The sequence below is a fragment of the Ahaetulla prasina genome, chromosome 1 (genome assembly GCF_028640845.1).
Source record: "Ahaetulla prasina isolate Xishuangbanna chromosome 1, ASM2864084v1, whole genome shotgun sequence".
Classification (NCBI taxonomy): Eukaryota; Metazoa; Chordata; class Lepidosauria; order Squamata; family Colubridae; genus Ahaetulla; species Ahaetulla prasina.
The window spans coordinates 105,549,152-105,573,097 of record NC_080539.1 but is presented as its reverse complement, the minus strand read 5'-3'; positions in this window follow the sequence as shown (position 1 = coordinate 105,573,097).

The following is a 23,946-nucleotide window of genomic DNA, read 5'->3' as shown; positions in this document are numbered from 1 at the left end:
GTCCTAAGCCATGGAGCGCTTTAAAGGTCGTAACCAACACCTTAAAGTGCACGCGGAAGGCCACAGGTAGCCAGTGCAGTCTGCGCAGGAGTGGTGTTACGTGGGAGCTACGTGTAGCTCCCTCTATCACCAGCAGCTGCATTCTGGACTAACTGAAGCCTCGAGTGCACTTCAAGGAGCCCCATGTAGAGAGCATTACAATAATCCAAGCGAGAGGTAGCGGCGCATGAGTGACTGTGCATAAGGCATCCCGATCAAGGAAGGCGCAACTGCCGAACCAGGCGAACCTGGTGGAAGGCGCTCCTGGAGACGGCCATCAAATGATCTTCAAGCGACAGCCGATCATCCAGGAGGACACCCAAGTTGTGCACCCTATCCTTTGGGGCCAGTAACTCGCCTCCAACAGCCAGCCAGCGGATAAAAGGTGTGTCTTCAGTTCGCGACGGAATGTCCGAAGGTCAGGTATTTGGCGTAAACCCGGGGGAAGCTCGTTCCAGAGTCCAAGGCCCTTCCCCTGGGGGCCGCCACCCGACATTGCTTGGCGGACGGCACCCTGAGAAGTCCCTCTCTGTGAGAGCGTACGGGTCGGTGGGAGGCAGGTGGTAACAGCAGGCGGTCCCGTAAGTACCCAGGCCCTAAGCCATGGAGCGCTTTAAAGGTCGTAACCAACACCTTAAAGTGCACTCGGAAGGCCACAGGTAGCCAGTGCAGTCTGCGCAGGAGGGGTGTTACGTGGGAGCTACGCGTAGCTCCCTCTATCACCCGCGCAGCTGCATTCTGGACTAACTGAAGCCTCCGAGTGCACTTCAAGGGGAGCCCCATGTAGAGAGCATTACAATAATCCAAGCGAGAGGTAACGAGCGCATGAGTGACTGTGCATAAGGCATCCCGATCAAGGAAGGGGCGCAACTGCCGAACCAGGCGAACCTGGTGGAAGGCGCTCCTGGAGACGGCCATCAAATGATCTTCAAACGACAGCCGATCATCCAGGAGGACACCCAAGTTGTGCACCCTATCCTTTGGGGCCAGTAACTCGCCTCCAACAGCCAGCCGCGGCTGCAGCTGACTGAATCGGGATGCCGGCATCCACAGCCACTCCGTCTTGGAGGGATTAAGTTTGAGCCTGTTTCTCCCCATCCAGACCCGTATGGCTTCCAAACACCGGGACAGTTAATATATGTCTCACTTAACAACAGAAATTTTGGGTAAAACTGTGATCATAAGTCAAGGGCTAGCTATATACACTCAGTTATGTCTTATTCAACTACTCATAATGATGACCATAATGAATAGCCAACACTCCAGAAGATAGGCTCAAGTTACAGAAAGATCTTGACAGACTTGAACATTGGGCGCTATCTAACAAAATGAAATTCAACAGTGAAAAAAGTAAGGTTCTACATTTAGGCCAAAAAAAAAAATGCACAGGTACCGTATATGTGGTACCTTGCTCAATAGTAGTACCTGTGAGAGGGATCTTGGAGTCCTAGTGGACAACCATTTAGATATGAGCCAGCAGTGTGCAACAGCTGTTAAAAAAGCCAACACAGTTCTGGGCTGCATGAACAGAGGGATAGAATCAAGATCACGTGAAGTGTTAGTACCACTTTATAATGCCTTGGTAAGGCCACACTTGGAATATTGCATCCAATTTTGGTCGCCACGATGTAAAAAAGATGTTGAAACTCTAGAAAGAGTGCAGAGAAGAGCAACAAAGATGATTAGGGGACTGGAGGATAAAACATATGAAGAACGGTTGCAGGAACTGGGTATGTCTAGTTTAACAAAAAGAAGGACTAGGGGAGACATGATAGCTGTGTTCCAATATCTCAGGGGCTGCCACAGAGAAGAGGGAGTCGGGCTGTTCTCCAAAGCACCTGAGGGTAGAACAAGAAGCAATGGGTGGAAACTGATCAAAGAAAGAAGCAACTTAGAACTAAGGAGAAATTTCCTGACAGTTAGAACAATTAATAAGTGGAACGACTTGCCTTCAGAAGTTGTGAATGCTCCAACACTGGAAATTTTTAAGAAAATGTTGGATAACCATCTGACTGAGATGGTGTAGGGTTTCCTGCCTGGGCAGGGGGTTGGACTAGAAGGCCTCCAAGGTCCCTTCCAACTCTGATGTTATGTTATGTTATGTTATGTTATGTTATGTTATGTTATGTTATGTTATGTTATGTTATGTTATGTTATGTTATGTTATGTTATGTTATGTTATGTTATGTTATGTTATGTTATGTTATGTTATGTTATGTTATGTTATGTTATGTTATGTTATGTTATGTTATGTTATGACCAACTACAGCTTAGCTAAATGAGAGTACCTTCAGCTCGTATGGTCCAATGCTAGGAAATAAACCGATGTGTCTAGGAAAGGGTCACTGATATAAAAAAAATTCAAATTGGGAGGAGGAAGGGGAAGAGGGGGAAGTAAAACCATCCACATAGACGGAGGTTTAAGCTACCATTTTTGAGAAATGGATCTGCTATCACAAATAGATTTTTCAACATGTGTTCTTAATTTCATGTTACTGGCTTTTTGCCAATCAGGCATCAGTCCTGGATTTTTGGCTTTCATTTTTAACTAGCAAAAACCATGAGGTCCTTAATGCAAATGGACACGAACATTTTTTAATACACTGATTATAGAAAAGCAGCTCTTTTAAAATTCATCTAGTTAATCATTCACTCTTGTTTTAATAGAGTTATGGGCTCCTTAGCAAAATGAAGAGACATAAAACAAACAGTGCGTTAAGGAATTATTAAAATACCCTTACTGAATTGAGTGTAAAAATGATTATAGAAAGAGAAAGAGAGATTTATAAGTAGTTTAACACTTTATTTTTCAGCTGAAAAACATGGATTGTTGTAAAAGGCATTAAAAATAACAAATGATAGAAAATCATATTTTTTTTAGCAGTCTGAAATAGACTGTAGTGGTAAAATGTTATTAAAAGTCCACCCAGCTCTGTTCAAAGAATGGTCCATTCTTTCCAAAATAAATATAGTGAGTTCATAGATGTAACCAAATAAATTATCTCTTTTAACAAACTTTGAGTCCATGTGTCTGCCTGCCTTTTTTCTTCTTGTTTTCTTCTTTTTCAATGACAGATTTTGTAATCCTACCTAACTGAAGATTTTGTAGAGATACTTTTTGTCACTTTTGTCTTTTGTCACTAGTAATAAAAGTATTTAATATATTCCTTCATTAAGAGTGTGTGCGTGTGTGTGTGTGGGTATGAGAGAGGGGGAGGGAGGGAGAGGGAGACGGAGAGAGAGGAGGGAGGGAGAGGGAGAGATGTAATGATTAAGATATTAGATTAATTCTGGAAGATCTGAATTTAATGCCCTTTCAGGTACTATGCTGTTTCTCAGTCCAGCATATCTCACATGTTTTGGTGGAAAGTAGAAAGGAGGCCATGCTACGTATGCCTTCTTCCCCTCTTGGAGGATAATATTAATATTTAACTCTTAATAGAAAAACAGACATACATCCCGAAGAGTGTGTGTTTGTGCACTTTTTATTAAAATACCATTAGGAAAATATATCTGTTTACAAAATAAAAACATTTAATTACAACTGCTTTAAAAGACTTTTGGAAATTAACAAAACAATGACAGATTGAAATCAATGTAAAAAAAGACAAATTCAAAATAATATTGTTTTTTCAAAAGTCATAAGAAGACGGTGGTGTGTTATGAATCCCAAACAGAATACATTTCAGTTCTTGAGATTGAAAAAAGAAAAACCCTTGTCTATCTGAGAATTATGAGGTATCATTCCACTTGTGTGTTTTTTTCAAACAGTTAAATATTGGTAGATATTGCCTGTCAGTCATACTTTTTGAGCAGAATAGTAAATGGCAGCATTTTGTCATTTCTTACCTAAAAGGTAAAAGAAATGGAGGCTGTTATGAATGAATGTATCAGTTGTGACACAGGTAGGTAGCAGGAAATTCAGTCAGTGAAAAAACTTTATTCGAACAGCTGAGAATTACTTCATTCTCAGCGTAGTTCAACTAAATTAAAACAAATTCCTCCCAACACAAATTCCTCAGTCCTATCACAAACCTTGGTCCAATTAGGCAAACTGCCAAAGGCCTTTCTTGGTAAACGTTCAGAAGACACCGATACCAAAAAGAAATGCAAGAAGACGAAGCTACCAACGTTGTTTTCCGGCAAAGCCCAAGAGCCGTTGTTGGTCTGTTTTAAGCCTTGTGGGATGGGCCTTATGAGAGAATCATCTCTTGGCCCTACTCCTGAGTCATCCTCTTTTCTTGAGCTGCTCTTGCCTTTTGGCAGCTCTTCGCATGCATGCATTAGGAACAGGCTCCTCCTGTTCCTCTGCCTCACTGCTATCAGTCTCTGGGGTCTCTGGACTCCATACCTCACTCCTCGATGGCCCTGGCCCCACCTCAGCCTCCGACACAGGGCCATCATCCAGGCCTTCCCCAGCCTCCAGGACTGGCCCATGCTCTTCTTCAGCATCATTGCTGTCCGACTCCATTGCCAGCTCCATAGGCTGCTGACAGACCACAATAGTATCTGTGACACGGTAGAATAACTTTCCTACTTCCATCATATGCAAGTTAAGATCAATATCCTTCATGCCTTGACAAGATAACTTATGCAAAGCCTTTGAAACAAGCACTTCACAAAGTGGGTTGGCGCATGCCAGTGGTGGGTTCTAACCGGTATTACCACCAGTTCACTTCGCGCACGCGCTTTGCACATGATTGGCTTTGTGCATGATAAACTTTGCACGTGCTTTGCACATGATAAACTTGCGCTTTGTGCAACCGCATTGACTGGCTGAACAGCTGAGGCATTGCAATGGCTCTGCCACGCCTTTCAGCTGGGCTAAAAACAGAGGAATAAAGGTAGATACAGCACAGGGGTGGGTGGGAGGGCCCAGATGACAGTCGGAGCAAACCGGTTCACTGTCACTGCAACATCTCCACTACTGGCTCTCCCAAACCGGGGAGAACCGGTAGCAACCCACCACTGGCCCATGCAATTCTTCCTCACAAGGTGTTAAAGAACTTTTAGGCCAGCACCTTAACCACTACACCAAACTCTTGATGTTTTTATGTTTAGTTTAGTTTTAGTTTATTTTAGTTTAATTTTTCAGAAATACTGGGAGTGGATTGTTGGGAAATTTGATAGCAGTTGTTAAGTAAGGTCTACCTTCTATTTTGGTCATTATGTCTGCATGGAATTATGCTACCTGTCAAGGAGCAGCTTTACAATTTGGAGATGCTCTGGGATTCCATTTGCCTTGTAGAGTTTTAGACGGTAGAATTAGTCAAAACTGTTTTTAAATGATATTGATGGGGGGGGGGACTTCATCGGATGCAGCTTTTTATGCTGTGCTTTAGTGTGGCACATCAATAATGTCTGGGGAATTTCAGAATGTACAGTATTCTTCAGCAAATAGCCATCTGCTTGTTTAGAAGCCAAATTAATGCAACTGTATTATGCAGAGCAGGGGTCTCCAACCTTGGCAACTTCAGACTTGTGGACTTCAATTCCCAGAATTCCTCAGCCAACAAAGCTGGCTGAGAAATTCTTGGAGTTGAAGCCACAAGTCTTAAAGTTGCCAAGGTTGGAGACCCCTGATCCAGAGTGTTCCAAGACTGGGGGATAAGGATTTCACAAGGACTATCTCTTTTGCCATTTGCATCTCAATAGTTCTTCATTTGAATGCCTTCCATTTCTTCCTTCACAAGTAAGTATGCTCAGGATTGTTATAGCCATAATTTGAACCTATGTTTTGGAGCATCTTGTTCCTCGTCACATAATATATTTCTGGTTTCAACTACCTTGGTGATTAGGGAGAAATATTATGGAAATTTATTTATTTTATTTATTTATTTATTGTTTAAATTTCTATACCGCCCTTCTCCCGAAGGACTCAGGGCGGTTTACAGCCAAAGATAAAACAATTGATACAAAAATTAAAACCAGTTTAAAAAGAGAAAATTTAAGGTTGGCTAAACACTATAAAACCCATAAAAACTCCATTTAAAAACCATTAGGCGAGTCCTGTGTGATGGAACAGAAATGTTTTCAGCTCACATCAAAAAGTCCGGAGATCAGGGAATTGGTGGATACCTGGTGGTAGCTCGTTCCAGAGGGCTGGAGCCCCCACAGAGAAGGCCCTCCCCCTGGGTGTCGCCAGCCGACATTGTCTGGCCGACGGCACCCTGAGGAGACCCTCCCTATGGGAGCACACTTGTCGATGGGAGGTCGCTGGTAGCAGCAGGCGGTCCCGTAAATAACCCGGTCCTATGCCACGGAGCGCTTTAAAGGTGGTAACCAACACCTTGAATTGCACCTGAAAGACCACCAGAAGCCAGTGCAGCCTGCGCAGGAGAGGTCTTATATGGGAGCAATGAGTCGCTCCCTCTATCACCCGCGCGGCCACATTCTGAACCAGTTGGAGCCTTTGGGTGCTCTTCAAGGGAAGCCCAATGTAAAGAGCATTGCAGTAGTCCAGATGGGAAGTGACAAAGGCGTGACTGACTGTGCATAAGGAATCCCGGTCTAAGAAGGGACGCAACTGGCGTATCAGGCGAACCTGATAAAAAGCTCCTCTGGCGACAGCCGTCATATGTTCTTCCAACGACAGCCATGCATCCAGAAGGACGCCCAGATTGCGGACCCTCTCTGTGGGGGCCAATGACTCATCCCCCACAGTCAGCGATGGCATCAGCTGATTATGCCAGGATGCTGGCATCCACAGCCACTCGGTCTTGGCGGGGTTGAGTTGGAGGCTGTTTTTCCCCATCCAGACCCGCACGGCCTCCAGATACCGGGACATCACTTCGACGGCTTCGCTGGGGTGGTTAGGGGTGGAAATGTACAGCTGTGTATCATCAGCATACAGATGACATCGCAGCCCAAAACCACGGATGATCTTGCCCAGCGGCTTCATATAGATGTTGAACAGGAGAGGCGAGAGAACCGACCCCTGAGGCACCCACACAAGAGGCACCTCGCAGTCGATTTCTGCCCCGCTGCCAACACCGTCTGCGACCGGTCAGAGAGGAAGGAGGAGAACCATCGAAAAACGGTGCCCCCCACTCCTAACCCCTCCAGCCGACGCAGCAAGATACCATGGTCGATGGTATCAAAAGCCGCTGAGAGATCTAATAGGACCAGGGCAGAGGAACAACCCGTCCCGGGCCCTCCAGAGATTATACACCAATGCGACCAAAGCCATCTCTGTGCTGTACCCAGGCCAGAAACCGGACTGGAACGGGTCCAGATAGACAGTTTCATCCAGGTACTGAGGGAGCTGATGCGCTACCACACTCTCAACAACCTTCGCCACTAAACGAAGGTTGGAGACCGGACAGTAGTTCGATAAAACAGCTGGATCCAGGGAGGGCTTCTTGAGGAGGGGTCTCACCACAGCCTCTTTCAAGGCTGTAAGGAAGACACCCTCCCTCAGAGAAGCGTTAACAATTCCCTGAAGCCAGCCTCGTGTAACCTCCTGTGTGGCCAGTACCAACCAGGAGGGACACGGGTCCAATAAACATGTGGTTGCATTCAGCCTCCTCAGTATCCTGTCCATGTCCTCGGGAGCCACAGTGTCAAACTCCTCCCAGATGGTAGCCTCAAGACCCACCTCAGTCAGTTAAATTAGTTAACTGAATACCTTTTTAGTTTATTATGTCTGCCTACTTGTCTCTGCTGTTTTTGTTGGGCACTGTTTTTAAATAAGGTTTTGATATTAGCTTTCTTAATGGATTGAAGGGTTATAGTTATTATCATTTGTGTTATTATTTAAAACATAGTTATATATTAAAAGCCTTTCAAAACCCAAACAACTTTTTAAAAATAATTAGACAGTTTATGATCTAAGGCAGTGGTAGTCAACCTGGTTCCTACTGCCCACTAGTGGGTGTTCCAGCTTTCATGGTGGGCGGTAGGGGTTTTGTCCAATACTGAAGCACTTTCCTTTTTTTTAATTTAATTGACTTTTTTTAAAAAAAATCATAGCGTTATTTAAAAACATTTTCATTAGGTTTTCATAAAATTCCCTGTGACAATTTTAATTTCTGAAAATATACTATTTGTATCGCCCGCGCATAAGTTTAGTTCACATTACCTAAGTGAAACTAAATGGCGCTATAGTGCGACTGCAAACAAAAGAGCCTAGTCCCAGAATAGCTCGCGCATCTCCCCCCACATCACCCAGCTGTAACAGACAAGCAGAGCTGGTAGCCAGAGCCCACCCCCAAACCCAATCCACGATGCGCGAGAGGCATGCGCAGATGACGATACATGGCGCAGGCTCTTTTGCTTGTGGTCACACTGGTCAGTATGCAGTTAGATTTGTGAGAGTGAGCATGAACCGGTGGGCGGTTAGAAAATTTTACTACTAACAGTGATACAAAAGTGGGCGGTAGGTATAAAAAGGTTGACTACCCCGATCTAAGGAAATATAGGCCCAAAACTCAGACAGCTAGAAGAATCAAAACAGCTTTAAATGGCTTATTTTTGTATTTTGTATGTCACTAAATCTTTCTTACTGCCGGCAGCTACATTAGAAATATGCAATATAAATTAAATGACCATGGCAAAAAGCCAAAATGAAAAGAAAAAGAATATGATCCATTAAATCAATAAATTAATAAGCGAAGTACAAATAAAAGCAACATTAAAAACCTATTAAACATTATAGCTGTGAACAGTAATAATAATCATGATAGAATTAATGATTTTAACATTCCAGCTATAATTATTTTACAGTTTAATTACATTAAATCAAATATTATTTTCTTCTGGGCTTGACATGTTTGTTTTTTTAATATCTAAACATTTACTAGAATAGTTGCCAAATCTGAAAATGGCAGCAATTAAATTTTCATTGCCAATGAAAATGGTTCGTATATAAATTTTAAAAGATGCTGTTCGACAGTGCTTAAATTTACATTGCAAAAACCTCCAGTAAACATTATTTCATTCCTTCAAGTTTTCTGGAATTCTAAATTGTAAAAAGGTTAAAAGTTAAGATGAAATCTAGTGAACTCTTTCTAACCCTCAAGTTGAGAGTGAAGCAAACCAGAAATACACTAATACTTTTGTCTGTAGGAAAACATTATTTCCTGAAAAAGTAGGCCTATAATTTTATTTATTGCATATGTTTAACAATCTGCTGCAGCTCCACATGGAACAGAATCTATCGTGCTAGAGACCAACACTTGTACATTCAAGGAAATTATACATGAAATAATTATACATGAAAAAAGTGCTGTAAAAGATGGATTAATATCAGTCCTCTTGCTGCTGTTAAGTTATTCTCTAGGAAGGTTTACAATGTATATATATTAAGGCAGTAAGTTTATATTTTAAATTAAAAATCTTTTAACAGTAGCCTAACTAGCAAAAATGCTGCATCCCAATATTTAACAAGGAAAAAATAGGCAGCACAATAGTAAATAAGTTATCAATTTTCAGAAACATATAAATATATAGGGGAAGTATGTACTGTAGAATCCAGTCCTTCATATAAAAATGCTATAAATAATGTGATATGTATCATATTGTGCACATGATACCTACAAATGCTGATGTTAGTTATTGAGCCCAGCCAAGACGTGAATGATGAGCTGGAATGAATGATAAAGTTATTCAGAGTATCTGTGTTATAAATCATATATGTACTGTATGTACGTAGTTCATTTTCCCTCAATTCCTATCACCAGAAATGTAATCTGTGCAATGGAAATGAAAAATGAAGGCGATGCACACACATACATTTACATACAGATACACAACACACCAAACATGTTGTAAATACTTTGGCTTTTTTCCACAGGCAAGTAGTATCATGTGATAATAATCTCAGATTCTATTGTTATTGAATGTTGCTATCATATTTATTTCCAACGAAAGTTCAAGGACTACACATAATTCCCCTTATCATTTTATTTCTTCACTGTAAGCCTTTAACTTGAGTTAGGCTGAGATTGGCAGGCCCCAAATTAGGGAGTATTTGAAATGGTTTTTAAGCAGGGCAAAAAGACTGAATGCCGCCATAAAAGTTGTCCATTGATGGAAACCAGCTGTTGTTCCATCTCACTGCTCTTTTAGTTTGAAGAGACCTACCTTTTATATGAAGAGAGAGAGAGAGAGAGAGCGCTCTGGAGACTGAGTTTTTTTAGATGTTGCATGTTGGGAGATGTTCATAAAAGAGCAGGGAAAGATTGATGATGACACACACGGAGGGAGAAACAGAAGCAGTTGCTTCTGATTGAAATTAAATAACTGCAAACTGTGTGGAGATCCAGGAATGAACACTTTAGCCTGGGCAATACAGTTTGAATGCACTTGGCATATAGTGTCTTTCACCCGAAACAGTATGGGAAACTGGAACTAGGGTGATAAAATGAAACTAAACTGGGAACTGGATTCTATATTAAACATATGGGGTGTGTTATTAAGCTCACAAAATTCAGTATTCACTTATTTCTTAAATAGAAGCTATCTTCGCAATCATGTCTTACAATTCATAAAAATGAAAGCAACGGATATGATAAATTCAAACAGCAAATTCATTCTCCTAATATTCCTATGTAGCCAAAATGGTACCATTCAGACATAGTAAAAGTAAGCTTGAAGGAATTCTGAATCTGAAAACATACAACATGTACAGAAAAATTGAATGTTGGTAGTTGGTATGTATTTTGCTGTATGTAAAATGAAATAAAATATTAGGACTGAAGTATATGTGCAGAAGCGGATAGTATGCTGGATGTTAAGTGGTAGTTTAAAAATGGGGAAGGTAAGCATGGGTTACAAGATTTCATAGATATCAACATCATTGGACTGGAATGGACTGGACTGGACTGGACTGCAATGGAATGGACTGGACTGGAATGGACCAGAACAGAACAGAACAGAACAGAACAAACCAGAACAGAACAGAACAGAATAACAGATTTGGAAGGGACCTTGAAGGTCTTCTAATCAAACCCCCTGCTCAAGCAGGAAACCCACAGGGGTATCAAACTTGATTTCATTGACGGACACATCAGGGTTGTGTTTGACCTCAGGTAGCTGGGCTGGCCATGGCCAGCTTGACAACATTCATGTCAGAGGGGGCACCTGTGGTGACCTGAGCTCAGCCAGCAAAAATGGGCTCCTGTGCTCCATTTTCATCTGTGACGGCCTCCTGCAGCCCTCTGCCAGTGAAAGCAGAGCTTGATGAGGCTGCAAGTGCCACCCTAAGCTCTGTTTTTGCTGGTAGAGGGCTGCAGAAGGCCATTGCAGCCAAAAACAAGAGTCTGGGAAGATGGCACATGACCCTCCCAAGCTCCATTTTCATTGGCAGAGGCACCGTGGGCTGGTCCTTTGCTGTTTCCAGGGTGGCCCCAGGGGCCAGATCTAAGTACCCCGCGGGCCAGATCCAGGCCTGGGCCTTGAGTTTGACACACCTGCTACACCATTTCAGACAAACAGTTCTCCAATCTCTTCTTAAAAACCTGCAGTGCTGGTGCACCTACAAGTTCCGGAAGGAAGTCGTCCCACTGATTAATCGTTATAACTGTCAGGAAATTTCTCCTTACTTCTAGGTTGCTGTTTTTATTTTGCCTATCTATGGTAAATCTTTGTAGATGGGGTAGATTACAGGTAAATCACAATGCAGTTATTACTCTGGTACCCAGTGGAGATATTCTGAGACCGGATACACAAACAGGTCTGTCTGTGTTTACATATGTGTGTTTTACAAAGCTTATTCTCCCAATGTTATATTAGCTTCTGCATTACACTTCTTCTTTCTTTACTTATTATATTTAAATGGCAGGCAATGCCTCCAGAATCACTACAGAGGTTACTAAAAGGGCAAAAGCACATAAAAATAAGCATGAATCTTCTTCTATTTGTGCAGACTTTGGCCCTGTTTTTTTGATGGGGAAAATATAGTTCCAGTGCACATTTCTTAAGTTGTAAAGAAGGACTAGTGCTGGTAATAATTGTGGAACTATGTGCTTGGGATGAGACATTTTTATTTCATTATGGATATCAGTTTACAGCCATTAGTAGAGCAGACTGCTCTGGGCCAAATCTTTATGTGTGTGTCTCTCTCTCTTTCTGTGTATGCATACATGCATGAGCATATGTTCTCTCCCACACCTTATCACTAGATCTTCTTCCATTATTCAGGCTTTTAAAAAGAAGGAGGCTTTAAGTGCACCATTCTCAATGACTTGTCTCTGTTCTCTAGTCAGAACAGTCTGAAATAGGTTTTTATTGGAAATCATTATTTATACTCCTCTGTTGAAGAGAGAAATATTGATTGCTTCACCATAATAGTTACCAGACTACTGAATATATGTCAGAGTAGCTACAAGTAGGCTGACAAAATGTCAGCGGCAATTTTTTAAATTTTATGTTGTTTTTACCACTTAGAACGCTGGGGTAATGTCCTGGGAAAAAGGAAGTTTCCTTTTTCCATAGCTTTTTCATACCATCTGACAGGGACCTTCTACTTGGTTCGTTGACACATTGAGTATTCCCAAGCACAGAGATTTCAAGAACATGTTTTAAGAGTGGCACCAGAATTCCTGAAAAATTTAGATGTGTGCCACCTTATAAATTGTTTCACCTAATTTTTTTATTTACATTTATTATAAATTATAAATTGTTTCACCTAAATTGATTGCAGGGAATACGACTTCAGCAACAGAGTGGTCAATGCCTGAAATACACTACTTGATTGTGGTTTCTTCCCAAAACCCCCGAAACTTTAACCTTAGACTATCTACTGTTGACCTCACCCCATTCCTAAGAGGTCTGTAAGGGGAGTGCATAAACTCAACAATGTGCCTACCATCCCTGTCCTAATGTCCCCTTTTATTCATATCAATTTCATGTATTAATAACCATGTTTATACCTATATCTGTTATCTGATACGTGCTTGACAAAATACATACATACATACATACATACATACATACATACATACATACATAAATACAGAAATACCCTGCCTATAACCTATTACAGGTTTTCTGGACAGAACTCTTCTGATGTGTGAAGAGAGGGAGGGAGGGAGGGGTGAGGGAGAACCATTATGCATTCAGCAACATGTCCAGGACCTGAGCCTGTGTTCACGTTAATACAGTGTAAAAATGCATGATTTTCTCAGCGTGTGTTAGGTTTCTATTTCCTACAATCTCATGATGGTCTTGCAATATTCATTTCAAGGTATTCGTTGGAAAGGTGAGACTTAATTTAGAAAAATTCAGCCACATCTTTTTTTTTTTCCTTTTCCTGAGTCTACACATATTTCTGTGCCCAACAACAAGGCTCAAATGCTGTTTGTATATGCTTTTATTCGCAAACAAGAACAGTTTTATTGAAGCCGCAAGCGGTAACTCCAGAGACTTGCACATGAACTCAATTAAATACCACTCAAAATGGTAAACCAAAGATATAGATAAAGTAACGCAGAGGTTGGGAGGGGGAGAGACCCATGAAAACAAAACTAACTTAAAAGTAGAGTGAGTTGTGATGGGACGGGGGGGGGGAGGGAGAAAGAAGAATGGCATTTCGTTTCTTCCTAGATTGTCTTTAGTCATATAATTATTTTATATAACTGAGAGTGTAAAAATGTGTGGTGTAGGGTTTCACATTTGATACTACTAAGTCTTAGTCTGTAATCTGATACATTCTTACCTAGGAAGATAAATCCTATGAGCCCATTTGGGACTTAGTTGAGTCCTTTGGGGACATACCTAAGATTATACTGTTAGTCTCTTATATTTTTAGTTGTCATTGAATGGACATTACACACCAGAATTACAGAGGACGGTTCACTAATGTAAGAACAGAAATAAAAGGACGGGGAGCAGACAAGTGTTGCTTTGGAGATTGTAAAATTCTTTAATAACATCTAAACCCAGCTCACTGCTCAGTGTATGATTCTCTGTGCAAAGTCTCTTTCTATTGATCTTTGATTAATTCTAACTTAATTTTTCAAACCACTTACAACTTACCTTTTATTGTAAAAAGTTCTCAATTCCTTTTTTTTTCTGACTATGATGTCAGCAACATCTTTTAAAGGCTTGCTGGATTCATATCAGGAAATCATGGATCCGTACCTTGGGCCATTAAAAATAGGCAGGAAAGGATGTGAGAACAGCCACTTTGATTAGTAAAAATATTCTTCGCTTAATGTCATTCTGACTTGTTATAGGAACATATACAGGCTAAGCCAGAGTGTGGGTCTGAAGCTAGCTATTTATTTGTTTGTTTGTTTGTTTATTATTTATTTATTTTTATTTATTTAAATTTACTATAGTTGCCCAGCTCCAATGGATTTAGGGGACATACTTTTCATTTTCAAGCTGCATCACCTCTTATATCATTCTGGGTTATTAAAGTAATGTAGACGGTGTCAGCTTTGGAAGCCATATTAGGCCGGAAGCTTCCGTGCTGCCACTTTCTCATGTGTGGGAAAATAGGAGGGGGGATTTAGTAGAGAGGTTGTTTTTAGACATTTAGACATTAGCATTCTTCCTGTCGGTCAAGGTCAGGCCGATCCTGCATCTGGAGAAGGAGTGGTTGGAATGCTGTCTCGAGATGGGATGGTTGGCGATTGGAGTATGTGATCGACTGTGGGGTCACGGGATGGTTTTTGGGGGGGTTGATTTACTAAAGGAAAACCTGGACCTCTCAGAGTTGGGTTTTCCCAAATGTGCCAGTTTACCTATCCTAGTAAATAGAACTTTGAAAGATGTTTGTTTCGGAGTTTTTACTTGGAGTTGGGGGAGGGGTTTTCTGAAACACTGACATATAATAGGTTTCCGTGGAAAACCTATTGTTACCGTAAGTTCCTCTGTTTAGCACCACCATGACTTTGAATGGTTGCTGAACAAATGATTGTAAATTGAAGACTCCTATATCATTAAAATCAACAAATGGTGAACATGGCTAAATTACATTATACTGCCTAAAATGAGGACTGTAGTTACTCTGGGCCAAAGTCTAGAAAAGAGCTGGGTCTTAAGCATCCATCACTACCTGTACTGCTTCATTTTGGATCATTTGTAGTTTCTGGATGGTCTTCAAAAGCAGTCCCTCATAGAGCATGTTGAAATAGTCCATTTGTGAGGTAACAAATGCATGAGTAGCTGTGAGCATGTGAGGATGGTAGAGGTAGAGTCGCAATGGGTCGGACATGACTTCGCAACTAACAACAACAAGGTGTGAGCAATTGTTCTCACTATCAATAAATTTATCCTTATTTATGGTTTGGTTTTCTTGATTACTTTCCATCCATTTCTTCTTGTTTTTCCTTCAGGTGCTTTGGAGAACAGATAGACTCCTTCTTCTTTGGGCAACCCCTTAGATAGGACCACTGCTATCATGTCACCCCTAGTCCTTCTATTAAACTACTGTAGACATATCTGATTCCTGTAACTGCTCTTCATGGGTTTTAGCTTCCTGTAACCAGCTATGCAAAAGTTCCTTTAAGCAGCAAAAAGCTGAAAGGCAAAAAATTTGCATGTAGAAAAAGCCATCATGTGCAAAAGGTTTATGTATCTTCTGACTTTCAAATGGATCATTTTGAATTTATTTCTCCAACCCTAAACAATCTATGTTAAGTCAGCTGGGGTATTATTTTAGATCTTATTCTTTTGCTCTTGACTGTTTAGTCCAATCTAAATAAATTAAATGTACAAATGCAAGTTCCTCTTCAAACTTATGTCAATATTTTGAGCAGAAGACCTGAAAATTACAGTTTCTATAGAATTCCAAACTAAACAAGCTTTGGGGAACTACATACAATGATGAAGAGATAATGTAAGAATTCAGAACTTAATCCACTCAAATTGTGCTAATATTACATTGCTTGTGCCTAGAATCTACCATGAAAGCTTGGAGTATGTAGTTTTAGATATCAAAAAAAGGTTGTCTGTAAGAATGGTAGTTTATTCAACAGAAAGTCTATGCTTTCCCTTTTAGAAATATCAGGATCCCTCTGATCTCTAGAGAACATGGTTTCAGGCTGTCTCTAGCACTGGTCTTTGTGGTGCAGAGAAAAGTGAGCTTATTTTTAGACACTGTCTAGTACAATTTCACTTATTATTGTTGGCTTAAGTAGAACAGAAGAGGCAGTTACAGGATTTTTCAATATCAACTATTGAAATAATATTGCCATCTCTGTTTCTTATGAACTTTGACTAGGGTCAGGATTGTTTGCGGGAAGGGAGAGGGTAAAAAAAAAGTTAAAATGGTAGACCTACTTCATGACTGAAGTTCTATTCTTTTTATGTTACAACATGTAAAAAAAAAAAGCTTCAATCATATGGTCATGGACACCAGCACCTTCATTTTTTTCTTTTGAACGAATATGCACATACTGAATGTGGATGCCTGTTCTGAGGGAGGATGTTGGCTCTAAAAATGCTCTGGGGAGTTACATCAGGGGTGAAATGTAAAATTTGTTACTACCGGTTCTGTGGGCATGGCTTGGTGGGGGGGGGAGGTAATGTGACTGGCTGGGCATGGCCAACTTTTTTTTTTTACTTTTAAAAGCATTTTGTCTACAACCTACAATCTAGACCCATTCCAGTCCAGCTTCCGACCCGGGTACAGCACGGAGACAGCTTTGGTCGCATTGGTGGATGATCTCTGGAGGGCCAGGGACAGGGGTTATTCCTCTGCCCTGGTCCTATTAGATCTCTCAGCGGCTTTTGATACCATCGACCATGGTATCCTGCTGCGCCGGTTGGGGGGATTGGGAGTGGGAGGCACCGTGTATCGGTGGTTCTCCTCCTATCTCTCTGACCGGTCGCAGACGGTGTTGACAGGGGGGCAGAGGTCGACCGCGAGGGACCTCACTTGTGGGGTGCCGCAGGGGTCGATTCTCTCGCCCCTTCTGTTCAACATCTATATGAAGCCGTTGGGGGAGATCATCAGTGGCTTTGGGGTGAGATACCAGCTGTACGCTGATGACACCCAGCTGTACTTCTCCACCCCAGGCCACCCCAATGAAGCTGTTGAAGTGCTGTCCCGGTGTGTGGAAGCCGTACAGGTCTGGATGGGGAGAAACAGGCTCAAGCTTAATCCCTCCAAGACGGAGTGGCTGTGGATGCCGGCATCCCGATTCAGTCAGCTGCAGCCGCGGCTGACTGTTGGAGGCGAGTTATTGGCCCCAAAGGATAGGGTGCGCAACTTAGGTGTCCTCCTGGATGAACGGCTGTCGTTTGAAGATCATTTGACGGCCGTCTCCAGGGGGGCCTTCCACCAGGTTCGCCTGGTTCGGCAGTTGCGCCCCTTCCTTGATCGGGATGCCTTGTGCACGGTCACTCATGCGCTCGTTACCTCTCGCTTGGATTATTGTAATGCTCTCTACATGGGGCTCCCCTTGAAGTGCACTCGGAGGCTTCAGTTAGTCCAGAATGCAGCTGCGCGGGTGATAGAAGGAGCTCCGCGTAGCTCCCATATAACACCGCTCCTGCGCAGACTGCACTGGCTACCTGTGGCCTTTCAAGTGCACTTTAAGGTGTTGGTTACTACCTTTAAAGCGCTCCATGGCTTAGGGCCTGGGTACTTACGGGACCGCCTGCTGTTACCACATGCCTCCCACCGACCCGTACGCTCTCACAGAGAGGGACTTCTCAGGGTGCCGTCCGCCAAGCAATGTCGGCTGGCGGCCCCCAGGGGAAGGTCCTTCTCTGTGGGGGCTCCCACACTCTGGAACGAACTTCCCCCGGGTTTACGCCAAATACCTGACCTTCGGACATTTCGTCGCGAACTGAAGACACATCTTTTTATTCGCGCGGGGCTGGCTTAAATTGATTTTAACAAATTTTTAAATTCTTAGTAATTAATTTTAAATGGGTTTTTTTAGCTTATTATATATTTTACTTCTCAGGCCAATTTTTAAAATAAGTTTTTTAACTGCATTTTAAATTTGTATATTGTACCGTTTGTTTTATTCTTGCCTGTACACCACCCTGAGTCCTTCGGGAGAAGGGCGGTATAGAAATCAAATAAATAAATAAATAAAATAAATAAATAAACCTCTTCGGCCGAAGAGGTTGTAAAAAAATGCTTTTAAAAGCCTCTGATGATAAGGCAGCTGGGATTGCCAGAGGAGCCTTTTAAAAGCATTTTTACAGCCTCTTCGGCCGAAGAGGTTGTAGAAAAAATGCTTTTAAAGGGTTCTGACAATCCCAGCTGAGTTGCCTGATGACCAGAACCCTTTAAAAGCATTTTTTATAACCTCTTCGGCAGGAAGATTTGAAGATCCCAAAATAATCAAAACTTGATCAAGACTTGCATTACTCATCGAAAGATCTTGCCCATTCAACTAGTCTTCCCATGAAGATAAGTTTCCTAAACAAATCAGAATGTTTGCTGAAACACAACGGCAAAAATGGCATGGCCTTCAAAGGAAACTTCATGTTGGTTTAAAATCTGCTTTCAGTACTGTCCTCAAAAGCAGATTTTCATATGGTTATAGAAAAGTGTAGTGGTAGCATTTTCTATTTGTTTCACATTGCTCCTTACCTGTATAGCAAATAATACATACATTGTACAATCCGATCGATCACCTTTCCTTTATTCAGCTCCACAGGGGTATCCTATTTCCTGTATGTTAAACCATGCAACATACATGAAAGAGTGCTGAAGCCTTGCTGGGGAAAAGCGGAGGCTCCCTACTTAACCTCTCTCTCTTTCTTTCTTCCTTCAGATCAGAATATTCCTACACTTCCTACCATCTGGCATTTCAGGAGTTGTGAATCCTGATTTCAGCTCACATCATTCTACAGGACTCATTTCCAAGCTTTAGGAAACGGAGTGAAAAAAAATGGACCACAGGGCAGGTTCTGTGGTCTTGTTTTTGTATACCATTCATCCATTTTGTCTCCAAGTCTCACTTGCCATAGTAGCCAGGGCCAGAGGGCAGGAGAGAGTTAACCACTGCAGTCATTAAACTGAAGTGATTAGATTCAATGCTTTCCCACTCTCCCACTCTCAAAAGAAATGCTTCAGATTTTATAAGCACTTTTTTTGGTTAAGTGTTTCTGGAAGCTGACCTGAGTGTCAGGAAAGCTTCTGTCTCTTTATATGAGCAAAACATAAAGTAACATCACAAAGGCTTTTTGAAGATTAGTCTTCTTGCTGTCTAAGAACTGCCTTATTGACTTGTCATTCAAATGTAATACAGTATTTTAAGTTTATTTATTTATTTCATCAATTCATATTATTATTATCCCATTGTCATTGGGGCACCCGGCACTTGGTACCTTGTCCAAGAATTTTATAAGATACATCAACAAATTGCAGCTTCCTGCAATAACACCAGCAGAACTGCAAAAAACTGTGCTACTTGGAACATCGTACATCTTAAGAAGGTACTTGGTTGATACCTAGGATGCTGGCAGCAACCCGTATCAACCATTAGCACCAGTCAATGGTATTTGTGATGCCTTATTGAATGTTCAGTTGACTGAGTTTCATGTTTAATGAATAAAGATGATGATGATGATGATACAATGGCATTTGAAGGCAAACTCCAACCACATAACTATGTACTTGTCTTTACGTAACTTATTTTTAGCAAAAATAAGATTATCTCATGCATCATGAGGCTATCCTTGCCTCTTATTATCTAGCCTTCCCTCTTCTCACTTCTTCTCTCGTATTTTTTGGAATTAGCAGGAAGGTAAGGGATAAAATAAGTACAATACCTTAAGATTTTTCAGATAGATTCCTTACATTGGAACATTAAAAAAAGAAAAAGAAATTGAAGGCTTGTTTTTGGTTACTTAAGAGCAAGCTATTCAAACTAATGCAATGAAAGGCAGAATTGAAAAATCACCAAATGATTCAAAGTGAAGATTACTCAAAGAAGCAGAAGATGCAGTAGTAGGTCATATATTTCAGCTCATAGAAGAAGATCGCACAAACTGATTATAAACAATCACATAACACAGTTGCCAAAATGATTCACTGGAACATCTGTAAAAATTATCATGTGTCAGTAACATCAAAATTGATGGGAACATGTAGTTGAAAAAGTAGTAAAAAATGAGCAGATTAAAATATGGGATTTTTAAATATAAAGTGACAAAGTCTTGGTTCAGAATAACCAGATATAACTGTGGTTGAAAGAGTGAATAATTGATGTGGCAATACCAGAGGACAGTAGAATAGAAGATGAAGAATTGGAGAAGATCAGAAAGTACCAGGATTTGAAAAATGAAAGATTATGACATAAACATGTGAAATCTAGTCCAAAAATCTGGCTAAGTGACCAACAATAATAATAGTATATTTTTGTCTTATTGTACTCTTCTTCAATTAGGTGCCATACAAATCTGTTGAACTTCAACTCTCAGAATTTCCTGCCAACATGGCACAAGGATGACTGGGAATATAGGAAGTTAAAGCTCAGCACAACTAGAAAACCTGTAGAACAGCATGCCTATTTCTGTCCCTAAAAAAGGTACATAATATATAGCAAGATTCAGAAAACAAAGGAAGATTTGTTTGCAGAGTGCATTATTTCTATTCACTAATTTTTCTTAATTAACCTAAAGCAAAATGTTTCCACAATATGCATATATTCGCATACATGCATTGATATTCAGGGCAAGCATTTAGTTTAATGACTCTGTTTTCAAATATGCACCAAGATCACTTTAAGTTAAGTTTGTTGTAACCGAAGGTACACTAAAAACAATGTAACTAAAGTGATCATCTGATTTACTTTACAGAAGACAGTCTTTATTGGAAGAACTATAGTGTCCAAATCCAATTTATCTAAAGATGGGCTTCAAAGTGGTCCCTCAACAGCAAATAGATAGTATGCTGAACAAACAAAGAACACTTCTGATTACATTCTCTTCTGATATGGTGAAATCTTTCCAACTTTCGTTTTAATTAGGCATTTCTAAAATTGCATCACTATAACTTAAAATATGGAACTGTTATTTTAATCAATGATTTTTTAAAAAAATAATGTATAAGAAATTGTCCTAAAGGAGCTCTTTTATCAGGTTCAGTGGTCCATTATTAGAGATACTTAACCAGGGATAGGTAATAGCCCCAAATCATCAATTAACTAAACATTCTGGGCAGGGGGAGGATGTTAAATAAATTGTTCTTTTTTAATAATAATAATAATAATAATATTTTAATTTGTATACCGCCCTTCTCCCGAAGGACTCAGGGCGGTTTACAGCCAGAATAAAATACAGCAACACATACAATACTAAAAACAGACATTTAAAAACTTATTAAATTTGGCCCAATTTTAAAATACAAGCAAACCCTAAAAATTAATAAAAAAATTAAAACCCATAAAATCAGCTAAAAAATTAAAATTCAACCCAGTCCAGCAAGATGGAATAGATAAGTCTTAAGTTTGCGGCGAAAGGTCCGAAGGTCAGGTATTTGTCGAAGTCCAGGGGGAAGGCCGTTCCACAGGGTAGGAGCCCCCACAGAGAAGGCCCTTCCCCTGGGGGCCGCCAGTCGACATTGCTTGGCTGACGGCACCCTAAGGAGTCCCTCTCTGTGAGAACGCACAGGTCGCTGGGAGATACAATATGGCAGTAGGCGGTCCCGTAAGTATCCCGGTCCTAAGCCATGGAGCGCTTTAAAGCCCATGACTTAGAGTACTGGGGATAAAGTATGCAATGGGATAAAGTACTTGTTATTGTATGTTTATAGTTAATCAATATAATTCAGATGGCTCAGAGCCAAAGAGGTCCCCTGACTATATAATATGATATTTTTTTATTAAATACTTTTACAGTGTGGCAGTGAGATCAGAAATTATTTCACTATATCAAGGTTTCTTGTATGGCTTTTGCACCAATGATTTTGTAGTACCTAGTGGAGGGTTTGAAAAATGGGTTTTCAAAACTCTCAAGGTTTTTTGTTTTTTGCTTGTGACCAATAGACAGTATGTAGAAGCTCACTTTGTTACTGCTGTTTACGATTTAAATTACCAACACAGCGAAAAAAGGGCTATGCTAGTATTTTGGGAGTCAAAATAATTTGGTCTGTCTTATGTGAAGTTATAGGTCAGTTGTTTTTTTTAAACAATGGCTTTATTCTAAAGCATCATCAATGGAAAGATATCAGGATTTTTTATTTCTAGACATTTCAGCTACAAAATTCATAGATTTTTTATTAATAATCATTAAGCAAAATACATTGCAATTATAGAGCAGAAAGGTGTGTTTCATATGAATTCTGTGAAACTGCCACACTACCATTCAACCATTTATTTCCAAAATATTAAGGGCTTTTCATAAAACGGAAATAATTTTTAGAGATCCAAGTGGCCATTTTTCCATGCACATATCATTTTCTCACTGGCTGGAAATGGGTCTCCATAGAAGAGGAATGGACTTGTTTCACATTCCTGATAACCAATTTACCAAGGAAAAATAGCAAACATAGATGACTTCAGCCCAATTTCTGGCAGGCTTCAATGGTTTTGTGAATCGGTCAGTTTCTCATGGTGCTATTCAAAACTCATTTACTCTGGATTCAATGGTACTTTACAGATTTTAAAGCACTTAAACAAAATAATTTTAGAACTTAACGTGGGAGCTGCCAATGATGGTTGGATTCACACAATCCATTAAGTTATTGACAAACCAGGCTTATTATGGCTGACTTGGGGTCAATAAGAAAGTGTGTTTTGACTAATGGATTCATATCTCTGTGTGCAATTCTTCTTCCCATAGTCAGATAACTAACATAAATAAAATTATTTTGAATTCAACATAAAGTTGAATGAATGAATGAATGAAATGAAATGAAATGAATGAATGAATGGTTTCAGGTCTAATGAAATTACCTCCTCTTCAGGGGATAAAGAGAAGAAAAACATATTCCAGAAAGTGGGAACCAAAAAATAGGATATGTCCCTCCGCTTTTCATAAAATTCCAGAAATAATAACATTAGCAAAAATAAAAACCAGTCTATACTAAATTCAAAATCTGTTTTTTGAGGGGGTTGCTTCTTGCTATTGAAATGTAGTAGATGTTTGTGTACGTCTCCATGAATTGGCTATGTGTCCATGTATCATTTTTACTTTTTTATTTTTGTTTACTTAATTCTGTTTGCATCCAAATAGCCTACAGCTACATATTATATGGAATGAAGGCATATTTATAAAGATTAAAACTGGATATTGTGCTTTAGCAAACATGCTCTATGCACACTATGCAATCTGATGGAAAGCCTTCCGCTACTGTTATTTGATCATATGTTTTACATCTTGGGCATTTCTGCCTTTCACTGAGCCTTCTAAATATGTTTGTAATCTGTAGTTTACAACCTGAAATCAGAGGTTGTAAAAACATTTTGCCTAGGAAAGCTACTCTTGAGGCAGGCAATCTTATACCATTACTGCATCATTATTTCAGGTTGCAATGTGCTGGAGGCAGTGGTGGGTTGTCCCCGGTTCGGACTGGTTCACAAGAACCAGTAGTAAAATCTGTGGGAGGCTTCGCCCACTGACCCGGACGTCATCAGGAAGCATCAAGCACGCGTGGCCCCATTGCAAACTGGTAGTAAAGGTAAGTAGAACCCACCCCTGGCTGGAGGTATTAGTTATGCTTTTATTCACACATAACTTGTATTTTGCATTTTTATTATGTATATCACCATGACTCTTCAAAAGCAAATTATCCATTGTAACTTACATACTAATTATCTGGAAGTTTGTGAAGTCAATAAATAACTTTTCTTGGTTTCCTGGAAAACATAACTAAATCTCAAAACATAGGTAAGTAATTTATAAAAGAAATGGGGGGAAAAACTTATTTGGGCTGTCATCTCATTTCATTCTCCATACTTCCAGTTTGCCTGTTATCAGTACAGGCCACTCCTAGCTCTCTAAAGCAGTTTAAAAAGTAGATAGCTAGGTACTACTCCGGTGGGAAAAACT